Source organism: Lissotriton helveticus, chromosome 11, assembly GCF_964261635.1.
Source record: "Lissotriton helveticus chromosome 11, aLisHel1.1, whole genome shotgun sequence".
Taxonomy (NCBI): Eukaryota; Metazoa; Chordata; class Amphibia; order Caudata; family Salamandridae; genus Lissotriton; species Lissotriton helveticus.
The window spans coordinates 1081626758-1081649000 of NC_136072.1; the positions used below are offsets into that span (position 1 = coordinate 1081626758).

The 22243-nt window shown below is 46.3% G+C and overlaps 1 protein-coding gene and 1 pseudogene across 2 annotated transcripts in view; one reads left to right on the forward strand and one right to left on the reverse strand.

Annotated features, from left to right (window-relative positions):
* The window catches only part of PXN (paxillin), a 322282-nt gene that overhangs the window by 179763 nt on the left and 120276 nt on the right, over window positions 1–22243 (reverse strand). The window lies entirely within an intron of this gene.
* Window positions 9216–10722, forward strand: LOC144791509 (uncharacterized; annotated as a pseudogene).

The window sequence follows — 22243 nt, forward strand, 5'->3', positions numbered from 1 at the left end:
GGGGGAAGCAACACGGGCGCGGGTGGGGGAAGCAACACAGGGGCGCGGGTGGGGGAAGCAACATTTTTGTCAGATAGCTTGGTTTACCCAATGTGGTTTTGCTAATGAAGTGTGGCTTTCTAAATTTGGCATGCTTAGGTGGTCCGATTAAGTATCGGGTCGTTCTTAGTGCCGTTGTGATCAAATGTTGTTCAAGGTGCAGTACAGTTTATAAAACCCCACACCATGATCAAGCGATCAAACGGGCCATTTTGCGCTGATTTTGTAAAGAATATTGACATAGCTCGACATTTTTTTGTTTGTCGACTCCATTAAGAATTATAAAGATCTAAACTTAGATATGCAGGTCATGTGACTTAGCATTATGGGACTTTAAATATGGATGCACTGTCCTAAAAAGGACTGTGGTCTTATTAGCCCTTCTTCTTTTTCTTCTTTTTACTATGTTATTCTCCCTCTTTGGAGCTTAGTCCCTGATACATTTGCTTCTTTAGGGTTACCGTTATATTAGGTACATCCCGCATGATCAAAAGACATGATTCTCACAATGTGTTTACCACCACTTTCCTTTAGAGTGGTGCCCCTTTCCTGAGCGGTTGGCAGGTAGAGGTGAGGTGACTTACCTAGTAGTTACGGGTGAGTCATTACTTTTTCAGTTTTTTTCTCTTTTTATGTGTGAAACAGAACTATACATTGATTATCCCTATGATCATGACATTAACAAATGTTGTTTGTTTGGTTATAGGTAACTTTCTCCAAGAAACAGGTGCATTAAGACAACAATTTGTTGGTCCCTGTATCCTTTTTAGGTCTCGCACCTGGCGATTACAGCGCGAAAGCGCTGTCTCGCCTGCGAGACCTATAGCCACCGGCATGCTGTTCACAGTCACAATGGATCAGGACACACACACACACAGACAGACAGACAGGCGCGCGCACACACACAGACACACGCGCACGCACACATCCCCCCAACCCACTCACCGGGCTCTTTCCGCATGTCCCTCTCTCCCTCGGCAGCGGGTCAGTCTCGGCAGCAGGCGGGGCTCTCCACAAGCACGGGAGCCCCGCTAGCTCACAGGCTCACTTCCGGCTGGCTTCACGGGCACAGGAGCACGGGGTAGGCTCCCGTCTGCTTCCTGTCTTTTTGCGGCCCAGCCCCCATCCCAACACAGGTTGCCTGGCTTCCTGTCCAAGCCAGGCTGCGGCGGTGAGTTTCTCAAAACCCGACTTGTTTCTTCTGTATCTACCTACGTCTGGTTGTTTCTTTCTGGCCCTCACTCTCTTTCTCTCTCAGACTCCCCTCTTCATTATTTTCTTCTTTCCAATAGCTGACCTAATTCCTCACTTACTCTTTGCCTGTCTTTCTCACCTTGACTTCGTTCTCTTTCTTTACTACTTTAATTGTTAATTAGGTTACAAAATGTGCTTCAGTGCCACAACCTTGTGCCTTGCTAAACCTCTTAAGCAACACTGTGTGGGTTCAAATGCTGATGGAAGTTCATAATGTGCCAAACCAACTGCAGAAAAAGGCAGTTGAATATTACGTTGCTCATTGGCACTTATTTTTTAGTGCTGCAGTAATACCAGGATTAGGGCGCAGACGGTATTCAGTGTTGTGTGGTAATAACGCAGTTCGCACAAATTCAGCGGACCAGCCGTATATCTACGGCGGCCCCTGGTCTACCTTGGTGCCATGCTGCCCTATTAAAGTCACCCCCCCGCCACACACACACACACACACATGGCTTACCACCCTGTCTTTCCACTCACCTGCCAGCCTCCACTCGCTTCCCCTGCCCCTCTGCCTATTCATGCCTCTCGCGCTCCTGCCCATTAGTTTCTTCTCCCTCCCTACCCGCTGTCTCACTTTCTTCTCCCTTTCTATCGCTGTTCCCCTCTCCCGCCTTACGCTGTTTCCCTCGCATCTATCGCTCTCCACCTACCACTGGAGGGATGTATGACGTTATAACGCATACTTTTACTCCGCAGACCATTACAACGCGACTTTTACACCGCATACCGTTACAACGCATAGCGCCTTGGGGCGCTGGATAGTGGTAAGTATAATTTACTATTCTAACTCCAGTCCCCGTGGACCCTAGGGAAGGTGTTGGATAGTAAATTATACTTATTCCCTATCCTAGAGCGCCCCCCAGCGCAATGCGTTGTAATGGTATGCGGAGTAAAAGTCGCGTTGTAATGGTAGTGCGGAGTAAAAAATGCGTTGTAACAGGTGTATACCCCACTGGAGTCCCCTCTCTTCCTTTCTACCGCACTCTCTTCCTCTTTCACCGTGCCTCTCACCCTCTTTCTATCCATCCAGTCCCCTCGGCTCGCATTGCTCCTTTCTACCATCATGTTCCCTCTAGCCCTTCTTTTCTAGCTCTCTCCCCTTCATCCCTTCTTCTGTGTTTCTCCCTTTCCTCCCCATATTCCATCCTCCTGTTCACCGTGCCTTCTTGTTCCTGCTTTAATTTGCAGCAATATTTTCCTGTGCCCCCCCACCCCTTCATTCGACATTTTATCTTCCCTTGCTGTTAGTCGCTATACATTTATAGCTTTCTCCTTTACTTCTCTACATAAAGGAAATTAACGTGTTCAGTACACACGAGTAGTAAGCCGGGATACCACTCATCAAAAAATCCTGGTCGCGAAAGTGACATGTCTGGTCGCAAAAGGCTGGTCGCAATTTTGACAGCTTTTGACATGTCTGGTCTTAAACTTCTGGTCTCAATTTTGACAGTTTAAGACCAGGACTGTTTAAGACCAGGGTTTGATCTGGCCTTAAACAGCCTGGTCTTAAACTTCTGGCCTTAAATTTAACAGCTAGGGCAGCAAAAACATGTGGTAATTGTGTATGTGTTTAAAAGTGCATAGAAAAACTGCCTGGTTGCAGGCTGGAATGTCTGGGCACTTTTAAAACTGGGGGTTTGCAGCCTGCTGCTGTTTGAACAGCTGCTGGGGCAGGCCTGAGTTCCCCAGCCCAGGGCCTGGGAAGAAGAATGTGTCATGTAGGTGTCAAAGCTGTAAAGGGTCCTCACAAACCTAACTGTGGTAATTCTCTCTAAAACCCACACAGCCACCCCTGAGCTTTGAGATAAGATAAAAGACAGGGGGCCTGTAGATCAAAGCTTCCAATGAGACCCTGAAACAGGGTGTCAGCTGTTAGGATGTAATAAACACATCACAAAGCCTCTGGTCCCAAATTTTGGCAGGTTAGTTCCAACTTGACGTGGCTGGCAGGAAATTTGACATATGAGTCCCAAGGTAGATTCTGTTCCCGGGCTCCCTAATTCCCAGGAGAAGGGGTCACGTAGGGGTGAAGAGTTTTACACCGGCCCCCATTGTCTAACCCCACTCTTCCCAGGATAGGCCTTGAGTTTGAGTAACAGGTGTCAAAGTAAACAATGTTGTACTGTTTATACTGTACAAGGATAGAAAAAAAAAGGTTCCCATCCAAAGGCCACCATGACATTGTTCTAAACACCCCTCAAGTCATAAAGGGGTGTGGGGGGCTTCTAATTAGCATGCTAGGACAGGTATAAAAAGGCCCCTCATGGAACATTGCCAAACACCCATTCAAAAAAAAACCCTTTGAGGAGCGACTGGCGTGGATTGTTCTGCTGTACCTGGAGGACTCCTGCATCTACAACCCAGTCAGAAAACCTTTGGGGATTTCTACACCATCAAGCCCTTCAAAACCTTGGGGAGTGACTGGCCTGGATTGTTTTGGAGCCAACCCTTGGAACTTAAGGCAAGAATGGACCGGAGCAACTTTTCCCAGATTGACGCCGCCATTCAACATGTAAAGAAGGTAAATAATGGATGGCGCAATGGTGTATTAGGGTGTACATGTAGTTTGGAAAAAAGTTGCACTTTTAAAAAATAGTACTATGTAGTGTGGATTGTAAACTGTTAATCTTTAAGGCGATGTGCTGTGTTTAATGTGAATAAAGGTTTTGTTGAAGGATGGAGTTTAAAAAGACTTGAATTGTAATGTAAAGGTGTTTAAAATGAATAAAGGTTTTGTTGAGTTTAAAAAGCTATGTGTGTAGGTATTTAGTGTTAATGGGGTGGTGACGTAGGGTAGAGTTTGCAGGTTATGTATTTAAGGGGCATAATGTTGTAGGCCTTAGGAGGGTACATGCAGAGTGGAACAGGGCATTTTACAGCTCATAGAAACATTTAACCACACTGTAACGGTACCATAGGGGCTTTAAATAATATACATGGCATATAATTAAAAAATAAATAATGCCTTGTTGTACTCACCAAACCGCTGTAGAGAGTTGGAGGGGTCCAGGGGGCTCAGGGGTCCTTGCTGCTCCTTGGGGGTCCTGAGGGCCTTGTATTTAAAAATTAATAAACCCAGGGGCCAGTTGTCAAGGGGGGCTCCTGGTGGGTAGCCATAGTCCCTTGGGGTGTTGTGGGGCTGTCTCTGTGAGTCCCAGGGGCCATCGGGGCCCGAATGCCCGAATTTTGATGTTTTTTAAATGCCCCCGAGCCCGCTTCTCCATGGCGCTGCTCGGGGTGTTGTGGGGGTGGGATGTGTGTCCCAGGGGCCACCAGGGGCCCGAATACCCGAATTTTGATGTTTTTTAAATGCCCCCGAGCCCGCTTCTCCATGGCGCTGCTCGGGGTGTTGTGGGGGTGGGATGTGTGTCCCAGGGGCCACCAGGGGCCCGAATACCCGAATTTTGATGTTTTTTAAATGCCCCCGAGCCCGCTTCACCATGGCGCTGCTCAGGGGCTCAGGGTAGGGCTCCGGTGTTCTCAGGGATCTGGGCCCCGATTGCTGCTTCTGTCCCGCTTTTGTTTTAAAAATGCCCCGAGCCCGCTTCACCATGGCGCTGCTCGGGGGCTCAGGGTCGGGTTCCTGTTGTCCTGGGGCCCCGAATGCCGAGTTGTGCCTCTGTTTTTTGTTTTAAAAATGCCCCGAGCCCGCTTCACCATAGCGCTGCTCTGGGGGCTCTGCGGGCGGGCTCCGGGTGTCTGCTGGGGCTCCGGAGCCCGTGTGCGGCGTATTTTCTTTTTTTGTTGTAAAAAATGCCCCCGAGCCCGCTTTCACAAGGCGCTGCTCGGGGGTAAGGGCTCCGGTGTATAGGTTCCCCAGCCGTAGGGTCCAGGGGGCATTTTCCAACGATCCCACGTGGATCCCCAGGGTCAGAGGCAGCATGGCGGCTGTGAGGCTTACCCGGAACCGCTGAGTAAAGCCCCGCCCCTTCAGTGATGTCACCAGTGCATCACTGCAGGGGCGGGCCATGCACAGCAGCCCCGGTGTTTTTTTTTATTGTTATCTAGCGCTGGACTTTACCCCGAATGTGTCAGGGCGCTTCACAATAGCGGGACACGCCTGGGGCATAGCGCTTCACATAAGAACTTGCTGCAAAAACATAAGGACTAAGGATTACATGCACTACATAAAAAGATACAAACAGGAAAAACACACCCTGCCCTGCAGCTCCGAGGTGTGTTTTTTTTTTTTTGTGTGTGTGTTTTATTAGCTAGCGCGAACTGTACACGAAGGCTGGCAGAGCGCTTTATATATGACCCATTTGTAAGACATAAGCACTAAGAATTGCATGAGTTACATAAAAAAGATACAAGTAGAAAAAATGTAGCGCAGACTTTACCCCAAGTTGTCACAGCGCTTTACACAAGAACCTGTTTGCAAAACATAGGGACTCAGGATTACAGGCATTACATAAAAGATACAAACAGAAAAAACTGCTTATGTAGCGCAGACTTTACCCGAAGGTGTCAGAGCGCTTTACATAAGACACAGTTGCAAAACATAAGGGGAGTGACATGTGTGCCGGTTACAAAAGCAAACGTTAAGCTACATGAGTAATAAATAAAGTGACAAGTGTGCAGGTTACAAGAGAAAACAAAGTACAGTTAGAGCTATAATACTGTGATATAAGGCAGACACTCAAGCACAAGAATAAGCGTTATGTAGGCAATTGTGGCAATGGCGCAACTATTTAAAGCACTCAAAATGTGAGAGTTATTAAACAATGTGTTACAAGAGAAAAGTGGCATGTACATGTTACAAAAGAGTAACCGGTATATAGGGTAGTGGTTAAATGTCAGAAGGGCCATGTGTACCTAAAGTGGTTTACCCCATAAGCAAAGGATATGGCGCAGGTTGTTTTTTAACATATGTTTTAGCGCAGCACATGCAACGTTTTTTTAAAAATGTGTGTTGGTGCACCCCGCTTATCAGGTTTTAAATGTATACAGGAATTGTTTGAAGTTGTGATACTTTTGTTTAAGAAAGGCGTTTACTAAAACCGCTGCTTTTTTTTAAAAATGTTTAATACAGGTGCAAGACCCTGCAAATGCAACCGTCACCAATGTGCCCCCTGCGCTGGCCCCAGCTGTAATAAATAGCAACGCTGGGCACTTGTCAGCCCCGCAGCCAGGTATATATATATATTTAAAGTTATGTAGTTCTACGTAGTTTTGTACACCAGTCTCTCAGAAGTTCTCTTTTTTCTAATGGGCTCTCATGTGTGTATGCTTTTACAGCTTATGACCCTGACCTGCAACAAGCTTTTGACGATTTTATGGAGTACATCGAGGCTCAAGACACTCTGAAAACTGTGCAAAACACTTCAGTTCCTACAGGTAAATAAAAAGACAGCTGTTATTTAAACTGTCTAAGACGCTGGGTAGTTGGTGGGGTAGGCCAGAGTCCTGACCCTGAGGATGTATAGAGGTAATCATCAGAAAAGATGTCTAATGTTGGGTATTATTTTTTCTTTACTGGTGTCCCTACGTTATGCCAGGACGTCGTCAAGGTCCAAGAGGCGGCGCATGGTTCAAAAGAAATCCCTTTGAAGAGGAAAGCTTCAACTTCTAAAGTGGGACCACTGTCAAAGAAAGGAGCTGCAAAAAGACCTCTTTCAGGTGTGTTTTTTACAAAAGGGTGTGAGAAGTACTAGAGGTGTTACAGACTCTCAAGCAGAAGGCTACAGCTGGTTGTAGCAAAGCCTATATCAAAAAAGGTGGCTGTGTAGGACGTAGCCCGCTGGTGCTTGTATGTGTTGTTTTTTTTTATGCTTTCTCTAATATATATATATTTTCTGTTTATATTTTAGAAGCGGCTCAGAAACATGCGGCTGAAGAGAGGTCGGTGGCGCCCTTAATGGACATAACAACATCCGTCCAGAACAACGGAAGCGGCGCGAAAGGCGTGAGTAGGCGTGTACGCCAGGAAAAACTCTCTACCTACTACACACCAAGCAACACGCTGAACAACCAGCTACAACAATCTATTCTGCACAGGGGTGGGGTCAACACTGGCGGCCTGCCTACAAACCAGGCCTCCCTTAAGAAGAAACATAGGGACTCAGAGAACCTCCCCAACCCTTTAAAACGTGTGAAGGCCTGTAAGGTATTCACAGATCCCCAAACAGAACAGTTAAACATGAAGAAGAAGACACCGGAGGTGCTCCAAGAGGGTCAGGCAAAGCTCTTAAGTCCTGAGAAGAAAAGCCCTAGCACCCCTGAGCCCCAAGCTAGCCCCTTAGATTTATCTATAAAAAAGGATGCTAAGCCCTTGAATGAGACCTATACAACCTTGAGCCCCAAGGAGGTGTTAGTTGCACCTGTGGGTGTAGAAGAGGCGTCGCCACCACAACCCCCTAAAACATCGCGCCTCTCAAGGAAACATCTGAAGCTGAAACCGGGGGTCCCTAAGCTACAGTTAGCAGAGTCCCTCAGCAACCCTAAGGCAACGGCGGATCCACCAAGCGTCCTGAAACCCCAGACAGTGCCAAATAGAATAACTGTACATGTAGAGGTGCATGCCCCTGAACAGCCCCCAAAACCGGTTGTAAGTGTTCAGGCACAGCCTAGGGTCTCAACAGGTGATACTGCGCAACCCCTAGAAGGTCCTTCTACCACGATTAGCAACTCTCTTGAGGCGTTGAGGGGGTTGGTAGACAACATAGGTAGAACCCCAGAAGCGGTGTACCAGGGGTCTTTGAGCACAGAGGGTTTACAGAACACAGGTAACCAGGCACCACACCCTACCACCGACATTTCAACTAGGCCCCAGGATTACAACGACACCTCCTCACAATCCTCATACCCTTTGTCCCCGAGTACCCCTCCAGGAGCATACGACCCTACCAGCCCCACGGCCATCCACATGTACACCCCCGTGTCCAGCCCCTCTGCCAACCCCGTGTACAGTCCTGTGTCCAGCCCAGCTGCCAAGCCCGTGTACAGTCCCGTGTCCAGTCCCGTGGCCAGCACCTATGCCAACCCTGTGTACAGTCCCGTGTCCAGTCCCGTGGCCAGCACCTCTGCCAACCCTGTGTACAGTACCGTGTCCAAACCCGAGGCCAGCCCAGCTGCCAATCCCGTGTACAGTACCGTGTCCAGTCCCGTGGCCAGCACCTCTGCCAATCCTGTGTACAGTACCGTGTCCAAACCCGAGGCCAGCATCTCTGCCAGCCGCGTGTACAGGTCCGTGTCCATCCCATGGGACATGCCCGTGTACAGACCCGTGTCCAACCCCGTCTTTGAGGGTTGCAGTATAGATGGGACTGGGAGGTTGCCTCCATTTATAAGACCTCGCAAGGTGTGCCCCCCTAAGCAGGAACAAGATGGGTCTGTAAACACAGAAGATGTATTGAATACACACGTAAGAGAGATACAGATGGCGGTTCGAAAATTAAAACGGCAGGCGAACCGTGCACTCATAAGAATGGATATGGGGTATTCCAATCTCATGAACAAGAGGGAGGCCCAACACCTGGTCGTGGCCAGGGTTGGGGTTTGTAAAAAAGACATCATACAGATGTGTCAGGCGGCTGTGGTCGACATACAAGGTACACATTCATGACTATGTAAGTACCAACCCCTAAAGACCCCCACAACCACTGGTGCTCATAAGAGACCCTCAAAATATAGCCGTACGGTCCAGAGGTTAGTGACAAAGTCTGGACGCTTTTTAAAACTGCTCAAGCAACGCCCAGTTGGTACCCCACAAACCTTCAAACAAGACCCCAATGTTTCCATAGAACCCTTCAAACAAGACACCCGTTTCCCTAGACCCTTTCAACCACGGTACCACAGCTTCAAGATCAACGCCTGAAGCATATAAGCCAGCACTTCACCACCGACAATACATAGGGGCAGGGTCTAACATACCTAGGGTCGGCCATTTAAAGGGGGTAGGGGGGATGGCAAAACTCCAAACAACGCAACATTCAGAAGGACCCAGGGGTGAAACTGTAGCGGGGGCCTCCATGAACAAGACATCCAACGACAGCGACCTACCTGTTCAGATAGGCTGGGGCTTGGTATCTAGAAAAGCCTGGGCCCGTAAAAAAAAACAAAAGTGGCTTAATAGTACAAAGCAACGCCGGCTTTTAATAAATAAGCTCAAGAAGGCTAGAATATGCGCTACCCGCAGGTTTACAAGGACCCCTGAGACAGGGACCACCCTGACCTCCCAAAGTGACACATCAGAGAACACCTCCACAAATAACACTCCTACTGATGAGGGCCCAGAGCCCTTGTTTTTAGAGAGTGTTAGGAGTTACACTCGCAATGTAGAGAGGTTTAGGGCCGTAGAACACTATGAGGAGTTTAGATTTGTTAACCTACATCAAATAACATCAACCACTCATGGTGTTCTGGCTATACATCAGGCTGTGCAGGAGCTCATAGAAAGGTTGTTACACGATGTGGGGCCTAATGACTTTTTCCAACTCCGCTTCCAGGGGCAGGGTTTTGACACACCGTTGTTCACCTGGCGGAAGACCCGAGATGTTTTTGATGCTGTGCAATTTTTAGAAAACCTCTCAAGGCTTTTACAGAGTAAGGCTGAACTAGTCGCCTATGGCACGTTTAGAGTCATAGCCCTCATTGTACGGGGGCGTGAGGGGGGTGTTTCCAGACCCTTAAAGAGCGTACTATACAGTAAAATAATTGGCAAGAAACAGAGGTGGCTGCTCAACTTTAGCAACGCCACTGCCAATACATGTCTGGCGGCCAGCATCGTGGGTCTGTTGATGACTCGCAAGACCCCTGACGCTGTCATCATGTCTAGAGCTGCTGAAGCCCATGAGGTTCTTGAAATACCTCCTGACCGAATGGTCGGCTTTGGTGATATAGGTCTTTTTGAGAACTATTTCGCCGTGACGGTGAAAGTTCTCTATCACAGCGGTTCCTGGAAGTATTTTACAACCGGGGAACCTGTGAGAAACAAGACCGTATATGTCCTCCACATGGAAAATCATTTTTACGGTATCTTGAACCTTAAAGGTTTTCTGGGGGCCAAATATGTGTGCGCCCACTGCGATCATATATACAACAATAAAACATACCACCAGTGTGAAATGTGTTGTAAGATGTGTCAGAGGGACGGCTGCATAGAAGACGCTACCCTAAAGGTGAGGTGCGGCATCTGTAGGTTGTTTTGTCGCTCGCAAAACTGTTTGAGCATACACGAGCAATCTTACAGCTGCGTCCCTAAAAAGGACTGTAGCGAGTGTGGGCGGTATGTGGCAGTGAATCACAAGTGCAAAGGTATGATATGTCCCCGTTGCCATGTATCTTACAAAGCCGGTACCAACCATCAGTGTTATATGGTTAAAGGTCCATCTCAGACCAAGACCGAAGACTATATAGTGTTTGATATAGAGTGCACACAAGAGACGGGGGTACACCAGCCTAACTACATTTACGCGCACCATCTAACTTCCGACGACAGTTGGGAGTTTGAGGGACGAACGTGCGTTGGTGATTTCCTGAGCACTTTCATTCAAGCCAAATTCCAAGGATATACCATGCTCGCCCACAACTCGAAAGCCTATGACTCCTTTATTCTACGAGACATGATTCGTGAAAAGATACAGGTGGAACTCATAACCCAGGGGTCTAAACTGATGCTGATGACGGTATGTCCTTTAAAAATACGCTTCATAGACACCCTGAATTTCCTACCCATGAAATTGAGCAAGCTGCCAAAGGCCTTTGGGTTCCCAGGGTGTAAAGGGTATTTTCCACACTTTTTCAACACCTGGGCTAACCAGAATTATGTGGGACCCATGCCGCCTCCTGACAGCTACGGGGTTGAATACATGATGCCTGATGAGAAAGTGAGCTTTCTAGAGTGGTACTCTGAAAACCGTGAAAAGGAGTTTCACTTTCAAACAGAGTTGAAAGCTTATTGTCAGGCTGATGTAATGATCCTCCGGCAAGCTTGTAACCTCTTCAGAGATGTTGTGGTGTCTATGACTAAAGAAGTCAAGGCCTTGAAACCTAAGACATTGACTAAGAAAGTCAAGGCCTCGACATCCAAAACCCCTGAAATACAGCATGCGGTCGAATACATAGACCCATTTCAAAACGTCACTCTGGCATCCATGTGTATGTCCATCTACAAACACATGTTTTTGAGGCCAGAAACTATCGCTCTAGTACCGCCAGACCTCTATAACGGTAAACAGAAACGTTATTCAACCCCCTCTATCCAGTGGCTCATGTACGTCTCTGAGAAGGAAGACATCCAGATTCAACATGCATTACAGGCTGGTGAATTCCGCCTGGGCCCCTATTACCTGGACGGGTACTCTGTAATTAAGGGTGTGCCGACAGCCTTTGAATTCAACGGCTGTTTTTACCACGGCTGTCCCAAGTGTTACAAGCCCCACGAATATAACAAAATGCTGGGTGCCAAATTTGAACACTTATACAGACGTACTCTGACAAAGGCCCAGTATGTTGAAAACAGTGGCTTTGCTATGAGAGTTCTTTGGGAGCACGAGTGGTTAGACATGTTAAAAACCGACACAGACCTCTGCTCTTTTCTTAAGACTCATGATTTACCCACACCTTTGGAGCCCCGAGATGCCTTATTTGGGGGGCGTACAAATGCCATACAACTGTACAAGGCCGTTGGTGAGGGTGAGAAAATACACTACTATGATTTCACCAGTCTGTACCCTTTTGTGAACAAGATGAAGTTGTACCCGGTGGGTCATCCCACCATCATCTATAGAGATTTTAAGCCCCTAGACGAATACTTTGGGCTTATCAAATGTGAAATATATCCTCCTAAGCAGCTTTACTTCCCGGTGTTACCATGCAGAGTCGATGGCAAGCTAATGTTCCCCCTCTGCCGAACCTGTGCGATGCTTAAAGAGGTTGACGGCTGCACACACACCGAGGAACAAAGGATGCTCACAGGGACCTGGTGTAGCATCGAGGTACAAGCTGCCTTAGAGAAAGGGTACAGGCTAGGTAGAGTACACGAAGTGTGGCATTTTAAGAGCACTACAACAACTCTTTGCCCCCTACATTAATTTGTTTCTCAGAGACAAGCAGGAGGCCTCAGGGTATCCTGAATGGTGTACTAGTCAGGATGCAAAACAGAAATACATCGATGACTACTACGCTCACGAGGGTATCCGTTTACGATCCCATCTGATAGAGGTCAATCCTGCACGCCGACAGTTAGCCAAACTCTGTCTCAACTCCTTATGGGGAAAATTTGCACAGCGCACAAACCTTTCAAATACTACCTTAATATCAGATCCTGATGAACTGTTCAAGTACCTGTTTGCCCCATGCTACGAGGTGTCCAGCTGCGAGTTTATCGATGACGATACCGCGGCTTTGTGTTGGAAATATGCCCAAGAGTACCCCACATCGAGTAACAACATAAACATTTTCATAGCCTGCTTCACGACAGCCCACGCTCGTCTAGAGCTTTACGGGGTTATGGATAAGCTCCAGGATCGCTGCTTGTATCACGATACAGATTCTGTGATTTTTCTGAGCAAACCGGGGGATGAAGACCCTCCTCTAGGAGATTATCTGGGTAACCTAACCAGTGAGCTAGATAAGGACGAGTATATAAAAGAATATACTTCCTCAGGGCCTAAAACATACAGCTACCGTACCAACAAGAACAAGGTGTGTATGAAGGTCAAAGGGATAACATTAAATGTCAGCAACACCCTAAAAATCAATTTTGATAGCTTGAAGAATCTGGTGCACGAATACGTTACAGCAGACGATTCTGAGAATGCTAAAACCATAGTCGTGAACCAACCCTGCATAGTCAGATCCAAAAAGAAGTGGGAAATCACAACCGAGCCTCTACATAAAACATTGCGAGTTGTTTTTGATAAAAGGGTCCTGACCACCGACTATAAAACACTGCCTTATGGTTATTATGCCCATTAGAGAGACAGCCGCCACAGCATGGACACCAGGTTACAACATCCATTCTCCTGCGTGCTAGCAGGACCCTCAAACTGTGGTAAAAGCTACTTTATAAAAAAGCTCTTAGAAAATGCCAACTCTGCTTTATCACAAACCCCTAACAATATTGTGTGGCTTTATTCATGCTGGCAGCCTCTTTATACAGACTTGGGCAGTCGGTTCCCACATATCAAATTTATAGAGGGTATACCGAATAACCTCAACGATGATGAACTACTACCACCAACCCTTGTAAATATGATAATTGTTGATGATCTGATGCGTGAAGGTGGTGATCATCCAGAGTTAGAGAGAGCTTTTACTCAATATTCACATCATCGCAATCTAAGCATCTGCTACATTGTGCAGAACTTGTTTTACAAAGGCAAGAACAGTAGGTCTATAGCTCTCAACGCTTCATACCTTGTTTTATTTAAAAACCCTCGGGACAAACAACAAATAGCTGTCATAGCTAAACAGATGTACCCCGGAAACACACACTTCTTCATGGAGGCCTTTAACGACGCTACATCAAAACCCCACGGGTACCTGTTGGTAGACTTAAAAAACGAAACTCTAGAAGACTATAGACTAAGGGCCGATATTTTTCCCCCAGAGCTACCTGTAGTTTACACACCAAAGCCCAAGACCAGGCCCTATAAAAAGCAGCGGTGAAGTCTTTTAGAACCATTTACAGGCCAGCCCTTATAACGCTCAGTGGTGACCATGTCTACACACCTACGCCGTAATTTAGCTCTCCTGAAAATGCTTGTTACAGCCAGCCCCCAACACCGAAAGGCCATCCTGGGCACCGCTTCTGACGATTTAGTGGCCGCCATTTCAGAAATTGCCCTGAACACCCTAAAAGGCAACGTCCCTATATCAAAGCGTCAGTTACAGGTTCTGAAGAAGAAGAAGGGGCTCATCAAGAAGCTCAGTAATAAAAGGGGCTCACTCATAACAAAGAAGAAACTGGTGAAACAGTCTGGAGGTTTTATAGGTAACTTGCTGGGCATAGCTATACCTGTAATTACAAGCCTCCTCTCGGGTCAGTGATGGATCATGCCACAAAAATGTATCTGGTTCCTAGGCAGCAAATGGAGCAGCTGAGGTCCACCGCGGACAATGCCTGGGATATCCGTAGAAATGAGACTCTACGCCTGGATACTGAAATTAAGGACATTTTGAGCAGGACTGATCTAAACCCCTACGACAAGGCTAACCTTTACAACAGCACTCTAAAAAAATTCTTAAATTACTACACCCAGTGGAATACTGAGAAGAACAAGTTGACTCTATATACCCCAGACTCTGAACAACCAGCTGCTCAGGCCCCCGACCCTCAGCCCCTACAACCGCCTCCCGATGGGGCGACAGCTTCAGATACCTTTGCTGGAGACCTCCTAAAAAATATAGGTCAAAGGCACAGAGGGGCTGCGCAGATGCTGATGAGTAAACTAGCCGCTTCTAAAGACCTAGCCTCTTGGAATGAACGCGGCGAGTTTCTCTACAAGGGCCAACCTGTTGCAGGGTCGCATATGTACGATCTAGTCAAAGGTCTGACACACCCCAAAATCCTAACGCCTCAAAATGCACCGAGAGGCTGGGAGCAGTTTCTGAGGGCCGCTGCTGAACTCAATATACCCTCCACGCTTGTTGGTAATAATGAACACCGGCGCCTGCTAGACAATTTGAAGAGTCCCCTACTGCCATCGCCTACAGGTTCTGAAGGCCCTAGACTATCTCCTACTTGGTCTACCCCTACCCAGCCGACGACATCTCGAAAAAAAAAAAAGACATTGACCCAGCCATCCATCGCTTGGATTTTTGATTAATTGTGTGTGATTTTTTATTCCTAGGTTTCTGCAGTAAAGTTTTGTCAACTAAATATTTGTAATAAACACCTTGTTATAACTTTACAAACCGTCTCAGTCGTCTTTCAAAAAATCATTTCATGTTGCATGTATATTGAAATAACGAGTCTGAATGCATGTTTTTAAAAAAATATGTCTTTTATTTTAAACGTTCAACTTTAGACATACAACTGTTATAAACCCTTACAGTTTTGACAAGGTACATATTCTGTTTTCACAGGTCTGACCGACACCCAGGTGTTTTCTTTTACATATTTCGCAACTATACGGTCATTGTTAACAAGATCCCCCGGATATAGATTTAAGAAATTTCTAAACGAAAGACCCTGTGACATTTTACTGATAAAATAAATACAATGTTCCCCGCATGTGATGGCCATGGAATCCTGCACCCTTAGTTTGTTATACTCCACCACAGCTGCAGCTTTTTTCACAAACTTGAATATAGGAGTTGTATAGAGTCTGTGCTCAGGGAACTCTGCGGTACTGTCAAACACTATAACCTTATCAACATCTATAAACATGGCCGCCCAATGTGTCCCAGCCTGGTCATGCGGGTCTGTGTTAAAGACTAGGGTGCATGGCCTTTCTGCCCCTATTTCGCATGGTAACCCATCGCTAGGGAAAACACCCAAAAAGTATTTCCTAGCGTATTTATGTCTGCTTAAGAAGTCACGTATCTGCACCGTATCCATTTCACCAATGTTTTTAAAGATAGTCAAACAAAATCTGCCTTGCGTGGTTGATCTGAATGATGCTGTCGAATACAGAGAATACGACCATGTTCACATTAGTCTGTAGTGGAGCTGCGAATCGTATTTCAGCTTTTAGATTCCCATTTTTGACCAGGTTGTAGTGATCGCCATCTTCCATGTCCGGTGTCAGGTCGAATGCGAACAGCGTGTATCCACGGCCATAGCCTTCTCTTGACACGGCTACACCGCAGTCCCTTTGATGCTTTCCTGTTATCGAAACCAGTCCTTGATATTCCCTGATGTAATGCCTTGCTTCAAAACTGGGGGTGTAGGGTTTTGCAGGAATCACATTGCCCTCGTGGACCAGCGCTGCGTAGTTGATGTTGTAGTGTTTAAAATTGAAGGGGTTTGAGCCATAGGTGCCACTAAAAGCTGTATTGTCCACAAACCCTATGATGATGAGTTTTGGTAACTGTCCCAGAAATAAATTCTGCTGTTGTGTTAAGCGGGTACCTGCAGGGATGCTGAATACCTTCAGAGCTACTCTTTCCACAGCGTACTTGGCGTTGGATATTTGCAAAGCTTCGGCGTGCGCTAACCTGACGCTCGGGGACACTTTCACTCTCTTTACAAACAGACTCGCAGACAGTATGTTCAGCTTGTACTGTTCAGCATCCCCGTTGATGAGGCAGAATGAGTCCTTGTTGCGATTGAGCTTGATCTTAAGATCAATTCCGTTGATGAGCAGTTTATCTTGGAAGAAGAGGTCCGAATGTATGCGCCCCAGGAGGTCAAAGGTACGGCTGGCTGCAGCATGCCCCGCTCTTTTTATAAAGCCCTTATTATCACCATCCAGAGCTGTGATTTCAAACTGACCGTGTGTATCCCTGTGAAAGAGACCCGCTGAAAGTTGTGTGTCAAGGGCTTCGCTACTGTAATTTAGAATGCTTTCTATGTAGGCTCTGTAGGCGTACATGTTATCGTTCTGGGTGATGAGTCGGTCGCCCAGGGTGATGTCCACTTGATTAAACATGGTAGCTAGAGGGTAAGCGATCGGTGCCACTTTAGCGTCGTCGGCAATGTCGGACCCATCCGCTTTTACGATTTTACACATAAGATGCAGCAGAGTGTTGTTGAGATCCAAATACATATCCGTGGCCCCTGACACATAAAACTCTATAGGTGCCAGAGGTGTCAATGCTGCTAAAGGTGACACCTCCATGAAGAAGCTGTTTTCGATGCTTGTCTGCGTAGGTTTTAGACTAAACAAGTCTAACTCTGATTTGGCGCACTCTCCAGATCCACAATGTACGAAGGCCATGGCTGTGTTTACAAGTCTTTAAAAAATATTTACTTTAGAGCCGGTTCGCTTCTTCGCAGCTCTCTTCCGTCTTGGAGCTCTTCTTTTCTGAGGACGTTTTGAAGAGGTCCTCCTTTTTTTATAGGGGGCTGGGGGACCCCTGCGTCTGGAAACACGCCGTTTCCTTTTGACACTAGCGCGTGGCTTATACATCAAACCAGCTCCTTCTTGAGGTTGCTTGTTCATGCGCTCTGCAACCGCCGATGTAACAGACCCCACCACCTCCTGGGCAATGTTCGTGGCAGCAGCCTTAACATGAGGCTTTGCAATTTCATAGCCTCTTCTCAGGAAAGGCATAGCTCTTCTAAACAGACTCCTAAAGAATCCCCCTAATCCAGCCCCGTACATAACAGGTGAACCTTGAAAGTACGGTGGTCCTCCATAACCGGCTTGGCTTCTGTAATAGTCTCTGTACATAGACGGATCTCCGTAGGTTTTCATAACCACCATGATGGCTGCTTAATACCCTCTGTCGTGTCTAGGCCTTAAATGAAGCTTGACAATAACTTTCCCGTATTTAAAGGCCACCGGCTCAGACTGATCATCGTAGATCATAATTGAAATAGTGTCAAAATGGTTTTTAGAAACTGCGACGTAGTCGGGTTTGTTAAATTGTATGTTGACCATGGTATTATTATCACCCTGTACATGCACCCACCTTAACAACGGCGAGTAACTATCACCTATCCTCTGAGACTCTACAATATCGCTGTACACATAGAGCGTGTAGAACCCCCCATTAATATCGGGGCACGTGTGATCTTGTTCCACGGGGCTTTTCACATGTTGTACTGTCCCTAAAATCCTTCTTAATTTACCTGAACAGTTAAACAGGGTGTTTCGATTTATGGATTTAAGAAACACCTTCCTTCTCACATTATCTAGCACCAGATGAATATTCGGATGTGGTTCTATACTGGCTATGGATTTGTTGATGGCTTCGATAATGCTTGTTACGTGTGGGTAGTAGCCTGGTGGGAAGGATGTGTGTATGCCCATGGGGTCCTGGTCCCTCTTGATGTAAAACTTGGTTTCAGCCGCTGTAAATGTATTCCATGTTCTAGGGTATTGTATTTCTGTTAGGGCGACCTCCCAGTCCCCCTTCAGGTCCACAGCCTTAGCCAATTTGACGGTGTAATTAGAAATCTGATTGTTGGGGAACATGTCCTTAGAAGCGTTGGATGGTAAGGTTATATAAAAGGGTGTAGTCTCCATCGTCGCAGCGGCTTTTAGTTCACACACCCTTCAGGGAGCTGGCCAACACCCAACTGTTAAATTTCTCAGGCCATCCGCGCCATTTGACATATGCCTGGCTCTTAGCACCGGTACCTTTCCTTTTCAGAACCTTTTCAACCCTATACACGCGGTTTGGATCATCGGGCACCTTTTGTAACTCTTCCTTGTAAAAGGATCCTGACACCGTTTCCCCATCGTAGTCCTTTAGCCTGTAAATATACACCCCTTCCTTAAGCTCCACACTTTCCACTATAAATATTTCATCACTAAAGGTCTGTTGGTAACCCTTCGTGAAGACTCCTTTCAGTTTTGAAATCCTGACGTGATCACCATTTTTAAAAACAGACTTCTTCACCTTTGTACCAAAGTTAGACCCATACACGTTTCTCCAGGCAGTTAACGAATTATCAGTTGTTACCTCTTCAGGTGCCATTTTGATGGTCCTATGATAACTGGCATTATATACAGCTATAAAAGCCTGTAGAACATCCACGTATCTGTATGTATTGTTGGCCGTAAAATACCGCCACATCTTAGACTTTAAAGTTCTGTTAAACCTTTCTACAACCGCTGCTTTTACCTCCGTGTGTGTTACAAAATGTTGAACATTATGCTGCTTTAATAATTTCTGAAATGACTTGTTTAAGAATTCTTTTCCTGCGTCTGTTTGTAGTTTTTGTGGAATACGCCCCTTATCGAAGATGGCTTTAAAAGCGGCTGTGACGCTAGCTCCACTTTTATCACGCAGCGCCTCTGCATACGCGTACTTGGACAACACATCTATGACTGTTAATATATAACACACACCGTCGTTATGTTTTGCTATATCTTGAAGGCTGATTATGTCCGCTTGCCACTGATAATCTATACACGCATTAACGATTGTGGGTCGCCTCTTAAAACGTCTTCTGGCAGGTTTATGTAGTGAATATGCCTCCTCTCCTGATAACCATGTCTTCACAGCTTCTCTGCTTACAGACTCCTTTTCAGCCACAGCCCTTCTATATAGAGCTGCGCCGCTTCCAAAGCTGCCAACCCCTCTTGTATCATAATAAAGTTTTCTTAACAGGCCCTCCGACATGTTAGCGGGCATTACAGTACAGGAAATGAAAGACGCTTGTTTTGTGTAAGAACATTTTATTAAAAAAGAATGAGTATTACCATATCACAGACATTTTACATTATTACATAGCAAGTACGGCTTACATAAAGGTATCTTGAGGGTGTAACATTCTACTACATTACTTTAAATGCACGCTATAAGGTCACAATACATCAGGCCTTATCTATTATAAAACAGCCTTTGTGGTGCCAAGGATACCACTTTTCTGTTTTTTAGATACAGATTACACATGCGCCTTTCTATAAGTCTCTGTGCCATCTTTTTGTCACAGCACACACCTGTGCCTGGCATGCTTCTTAGTTTTGCGTAGGGGTCGTTTGCATAGCGTATCTCCTTGACTGTCGCTATCATGATCTTCAGCATGTTCGGATGGACAAAACTATTTTCAGCGCTCAGGCCGTGCACCACCCTTAGCAGCTTATGCATCTTGTACGGGTCTAGCATACTACATATGTACCGGATTACACGGTCTCTGTATGATCCGGATAGACACTCGTGCGCCCCCTGTTCAGGGTCGTTAATACGATGGCCGAAACACAGGCTGTAATAGTCCCTTTTGACGCATGTGTATACAACCACAGCTGCGAAACCTTTAACACTTAATATGTCATCAGTGGTGAACCCAACTCTGGTGAACCCTGGCGTTGGTTTTTCAGAGTCGTCGTTCTTAGAACACTCTTCACACTCCTTAGACATAGGTGTCCCCAGATTTGTGGAACTCCCCGTCTGGTTTGCACAGCATATACAAGACAGATTCAAGCTGCGACCTTTTGCAGTCTGCCCCTGGGCATCAGTTCTTTTCGGTGTTTCATCCTAGGTTCAAAAGATAAATATTGACAACCCGTTAGCGTTAGAAAGACAACAAACGTTCATGTAAAGGGTCTACTCCTAACATTTTTTTTTGACTTACCACCACATTTTCACCATCCTCTGCAGCGCCTCTGAAATCTTGAGAGTCGGTAATATCCATTGGGGACCCTTCATCTTCCACGCTTGTACCAGGCTGTTGCACAACTACTTCCTGAGGACTCGTCATGTGAACATCCGGGGTTTCATAGATGGGTGTGTTAGGAGCTGGTGCTCTCTAGAGGGGCCAAAAGTAAGATTAACGTTTGGTATTTGAAGAAATAAAATACATCCTTATGCAAAATAGTTGCTCCTAACATTTTAACTCACCTCCACATTTTCAAACCCCGCGTCGGCTACTCTGACATCTTGAGAGTCGGTAATATCCATTGGTGAGCCCTCATCTTCCACGCTTGTACCAGGCTGTTGCACACCTACTTCCTGAGGACTCGTCATGTGAACATCCATGGTTTCATAGACGGGTGTATTAGGAGGAACTATGGATTCTTCCTCATCCTCCAACTCCAAGAGCATGCTTTGCTCACACGCCAAACCGTCACTCGAACACTCGCTAGAGCTGCTGTCACGCTTAATCGGGGGCACCCGGCTCGGCCATTGCTTAACAAACCCCCAGCCAGAAGGTTCTCCTGGTTGAGCATTATGTTCCATTACCGCAGGTCTGGTTCTATAAAAGCTACTGACGGGGATCTGTGAGCCACCAAACCAATGTTTTCTCTCAATTGGTTTATAGCTCTTCCTTTCTGCCATGGTGACCCTTCACGTTGTCCGGCGGCTGCTTGCTACAACAGGCTCCTGACAAAGGCTTATATGTATTCAAAGAAATCACCACCCCTAAAAGAGGCGTATACCTCTACACCACAACAGGGACACATGGCCATAGGGCTGCTTTGCCACGCCTCTACCTCCAAAAAACAACCCGCCCCCTGTGACTCATACGCCCCTTCCGGGGCACCTGCCGGCCCTTGTCAACACTCGGGCCACCTGTCACTTGTTTGAGGCCAGCAGTTTAAGGCCAGAAGTTTAAGACCAGACTGTTTAAGGCCAGATCAAACCCTGGTCTTAAACAGTCCTGGTCTTAAACTGTCAAAATTGAGACCAGGAGTTTAAGACCAGACATGTCAAAAGCTGTCAAAATTGCGACCAGCCTTTTGCGACCAGACATGTCACTTTCGCGACCAGGATTTTTTGATGAGTGGTATCCCGGCTTACTACTCACACGTGCTCAAATTTCTTTTGATTAATCCCAAGCTTTCCCACTATGATTACAGCATTGTTCCAAGTCTGTAAGACACAAAAAGTTTCCTATTCATGGATTTTATTTGACAACCTATCTCTTTTTAAACAAGCATTTACAATGCCATAGGTCTCGCATTTGCGATAGTTTATGCTATTGGCATTGGAAATGACAATGCCTTTTATTTATTTGTTTAAAAAAACAACACATTAATAAAAGGCATTGTAATCTACAATGCCAATAGCTCAAACTCTAGTAAATGCGAGACCTATTGCATTGCAAATGCTTGTCGCTTACACTCTTCACTTTCATCTGCAGCAGCATAACAGGTCCTGAAGAAAGCCTAGCCTCCCTTTAGGCAAGATGGCTGAAACATGTTGACCAATTAGTTATTTTCCACCATCGCGGTTTGTAATTTATACCGCTGGTGCACTGCTTTTTTAATCCTGGCAAAGAACACCTCATAATAAAGTCTTTTTTGGGTGTTCTTGAGCTAGTTCACTTCCCCACTATTGCATTATTTTGCGCTGCGCCCTCATACACAGTACTAGCTCATCATTTGTTGATTTAGTATATCCTACTCCATCAATAAAACATCCCTGAGCTCCTCCCTTTCAGAAA